The sequence below is a fragment of the Trachymyrmex cornetzi genome, unplaced genomic scaffold (genome assembly GCF_001594075.2).
Source record: "Trachymyrmex cornetzi isolate Tcor2-1 unplaced genomic scaffold, Tcor1.1 scaffold836, whole genome shotgun sequence".
NCBI lineage: Eukaryota > Metazoa > Arthropoda > Insecta > Hymenoptera > Formicidae > Trachymyrmex > Trachymyrmex cornetzi.
The window spans coordinates 7,032-11,823 of NW_017300176.1; the positions used below are offsets into that span (position 1 = coordinate 7,032).

General features: G+C 29.2%; 1 protein-coding gene across 1 annotated transcript in view; it reads right to left on the reverse strand.

The window, feature by feature from the left end:
- Positions 1-4,792, reverse strand: part of LOC108769005 (uncharacterized) — a 22,384-nt gene that overhangs the window by 853 nt on the left and 16,739 nt on the right. The gene's annotated exons all lie outside the window — the stretch shown is intronic.

Below are 4,792 nucleotides of genomic sequence, written 5' to 3' on the forward strand. Positions count from 1 at the left end.
GTTGTATATTCGGCAGCAGTAGGCTAGCCGGACGCGCTTATTCGGCTATCTTTAAACGTTAATATCTCGTTAACTATTGCGCAACCTACAAAATGGTATAAGATTTTTCGATTCGATTCGGTTCGTTCTACCTGCTCGTGATCGATTAGCCGATAATTTTCAAATACCCTGTATATTGAAAATTATGTAAATGGCAGGATATTTTGAATATTTTCTGTAATTATCCAAATTTTAGTAATATTACGTAATATAAAAGAAATTTTTTGCGTATTGTTGTTAAATGTATAATAATATACAGTGCGAAATGTATTGTCATATTATCGTTCCTGTAGCTACACATACACATTGTATTTGTACTTTCACAATCTGCTTAGTTCCAAACCAAGAAATTATTTTTATTTGCATATTGCAAATTTACAAACGTGTGGACGTTTACAACTATTATAGTGGATCTCAAAATTATCCAGCATAATAGTTGTAATTTTACACAATTTTTTACAATGCGCTTGAGACTAGAGAAGCCTCTAGGCCCGTCCGCTGTGATTGTTGGTCGTCGATTTAAAAAAAGTAACGGAAAAGTAACGAAAAGTTACTTTCTCAAGTAACGATAACTGTAATGAGTTACTTTTAAAAATCGGTAATTAGTAACGGTAACTTGTTACTTTTAAAAAGTAACTTTCCATTCCTTGGAAGGAACTAAAGGGAAACAAAAATTTGAGGCATTGAAGACATAGAAACTTATTCTAGGTGAGCAAAAACATTTAAGGTATTTTCAGGTATTATTTTCTAATTTGAAAGTGTAACATTTTTATTATATATCTTATTGTTCCATTTAAAGAACTTTGTTAGTATGATTTGAAGATGGTAAAAACTTAAATATGATTACTGTAGAAGAACTAGAATGCAATTATAAAAATAATAATTTAGTATTGGTATAACCTAATGTACTTGGTTTAGAACATAAAATATTTTATAATTTTTATTTTTTAATTTTTATACTATTTTTATTTTTCAAAAGAATTTGTCTTGAAATTTTTTGATACTGAATACAATTGTATTAATTTGTTACAGTTTCTATGATTAGTGAGATTTTTTTATTTTGTATATTTAGAGAGAAAATTGACTTTATGAAAATCTAATTTTTTTTGTTATAAAAATAATTTTCACATTTTTATAAAGAAAGATGTTAACGATAACTGGTGTCTTAAAAGTCCTAAATCTGAAATGGTTTTTGTTACTTTTAATATAATTGATTTATTAATGTTTAAGTGCACTATTATTACATTTTAATGCGGAAGAAATGGCTACGGCTGAAACTGTTACAAAATTGTGGCTGGCCAACGCTCCATGGCGCACACAAATGGATGGGACTATTCGTCGCAAAAAGTGAAAAAATTGATTCATTACAAGACATAAAAGAGATCAGCAGGACTCAAACGAGCAAAATTATTAATTACTTATGCAATCTGTACAAATAACTAATAATTTTGCTCGCTTAAGTATTTATAATATACATCACGTGCACTATAAATTTTTAGCACTGACAGTAAATATCTGAACGCAGCAAAAGTTATACATTTTTTCAGTTATTGCACACATTCAAAATGTGCTATTGTTGGATGTGTGCAATAGCTGAAAAAATGTATAATTTATAATCAAGATTCCAAAAAACAATTAATTTTTTTAAAGATAAAAATATTTTTTTTTAAATATGTTTAAGCTGTCTTAAATGTTTTTATCACTTTTAATAATTTTTCTTTTAATGTAATCACTTTTAATGTAGTCGGTTCATTTAGTAAACAATGTTTAGGTGCATTTTTGGTTATGACTTTGTATTTTGAAGCATTTACTTTGACTGAGGAGTTTATATAGGCTGCTTTCCTTTTAGGAGACACAAATCGACACAAATGTCGTTCTATCTTTGTCACTCTCTGAATATCAAGAAGGATAGAACGACATTTGTGTCGACTTGTGTCGATTTGTGTCATCAAATGGAAAGCAGCCATATTGTATTATCAAATGGTCTGTTCGCCTTGCTTACATTTTTTACACTCAGCATCTTCTCTTTCTCTCTTTTCGGCGCAAAATATATATCTATCTCATTTTAAGTATAAAAAGTGTAAAAAAAGTGTAAGCAAGGCGAACAGACCTAAAGAGTTTATTACTTTGCACTTTAAATGTTACATAATTGATATTTTTTAAATAAAATTAATTATAAATCTATTAAAAACATTTTTAGTAAATTTTTTATATTACATTAAGGACAATTTTATCAACCACAGTTAAGGTCATGACACACAAAAAAACTTAAAGCAGTAAGACGTAAGCAGTAAGGAAATCAACATGTTGGATTGGTTACTGCTTACGTTATGGCCTTACGGACTGTGATTGGTTAATTCACTTAATGCTTACGATTTACTGCTTAAGTATTTTGTGTGCTATGACCTTAAGACTAATCGATGGTTACAGTTAGCAAAGTTTCAAAATGAGAAATTTGCCTGTTTCTATAATGCCCGTTTCCACCAACGTAGCTTAACTTTAATTTCGGTTCAACTTACTTTCCGTCTTCTTTTACTTCTAAAGATTATAAAAAGACGAAGAGTAAGTTGAACCGAGATTAAAGTTAATCTACATTGGTGGAAATAGACATCGATTCGATGTATCATTTCTCACTGGGAAGAATGCCGTCCGGAATAGAGCGGAAATTGACAACAGAACGGAACTCGCAGAATCAACACGACGAATCACAGTCCTTCCGCTATTTTCACTATAATTTCACCATTACAATTTTACGGATTGAACGAAAGTTGCACATAACCTAAATATTATATGCTGTTGATGTATATTACAATCATTGTCCATATAATGAGATTGGTAACACACTATTTTTTTGTCTTCTTCATTAATATGGACACAGCAACAGAATGTTAATGATTCGATAATTACAGTAAATATGAATGTAGATATTAATCAGCAGCCTACGATTCCGTTTATTTTCTTTCTCTTATGTCCCACTGAGCGGTAAACGCGGCAGCGAAATTAAGTTTCAGCTAATCATGAGATAGTTTTACGATTATGTTAAAGATATTTTACTGCTAAAGAAGTTCTAATGTTTACCAGTTCGTTATAAACAAATTCGTTGCAGTTAAACAGAGATGTAAACCATACGTGAATTTAACAAAGTCCAAATTTTGTCTCAAATCGTAAAAAAATACATAACAATAATTAGATAATTTGCGGGAGGAATAAAATATAATATTACTTGTGTTTATTACATATAATATGCAATAGCTCCTGACAGACTTGGGAAATTGTTCGTTGCAGATAAACTGAGATGTAAACCACACACACACACACACACGCGCGCACACGCGCGCGCACACACACACACACACACACACGTGTGAATTTGAAAGTTCCAAATTTTGTTCCAAACATCCTTTCGTAAATTCCATTTGAGAAAAATCTTCTTGACGTTTTCTGGATGGATTCATTAATTATTAAATACATATTTTATAAAATTTTACATTATATCAGAATTCTCCTGTCTCATTTCCCACCACACTTGCGATCTAATCATATTCTGCACTACCCGTAATGCGTGCTCCTGCCTATAGGCATATAGGAAACTCGATTTTTGCTGAGTATATTATATTTTACACCACAATTATAAAACGATGGGGGTGGAGGTAGGTAAATTTTATGATGTTATCCTTTGTACATATGATCGTAAACAAATTTACCTTTTTAAAAAAATGTAAAAAAACACTAAGCTTGTGTGCTTCTCGTAAAGAATCACTATTTGGGCCAGTTTCACCAACGCCAATTACTTAATCGGCCGTGAAACTGATGACTAATCACGTTTGCTGTTTAGTAGAACTGATATGTATCATTCGTATAAAAGATTTGATATCAACAACTGGCGCCAAGTTAAATTTTACCATTTTAATCCTCCTAAAGAAAAAATAATAGTAACTTTAATTTTTTTCTTAATTTATTTAACTATAATGATATGTATCATTCTCGTATAAAAGATTTGATATTAACAAAATTAGCGCGAAGCTAAATTCATCAAAATTTTATCAAAATTTTATATATTATTCGTAAAAAAGATTTGATATCAACAATTGGCGCCAAGTTAAATTCCATGTCATTCGAATACTAAATTAAATAAATAATATTAACTTTAATGATATGTATCATTCCTGTAAAAGATTTGATATCAAGAACTGGCGCCAAGTTAAATCCCACTTCTTTATAAATAGAAAAATTTTTCATGTAAAAACACTTGGCGCTGCTAGATAGAGCAAGAAAAACTATAAGAACAATTTAAAATTGAAATGGTAATTAATAAAAATAAATAATAAAAAATAATTGTATATAATTTAAAAGTAATAATAAATTCTCTTTCATAATGCATGTCTTACACAAATCTAAATTTATTTTTCTTTGATTTAAACTTAATAGCATTCACAACGATCATCATAATTTACACGATTCTATAACTCAATCATATATACACATGCTAGATATTTTAACTCTCATTGGGGATGGTTTTTGTTTTTCTTATTTTTCGAAATATTCATATTTTTTTAATATGATTCTGACTTTTTTTATTAATATGCTTCTTATTTATATTATTTTTCTAAGTATTATATTCTTATCCTTCTTATTGCATTCATGCTTTACTACTATACTACCATATTATTATATATCGAGATCTAGCAGCGCCAAGTGTTTTTACATGAAAAATTTTTCTATTTAAATCAAATTTTTTCATTTTATACGGTTA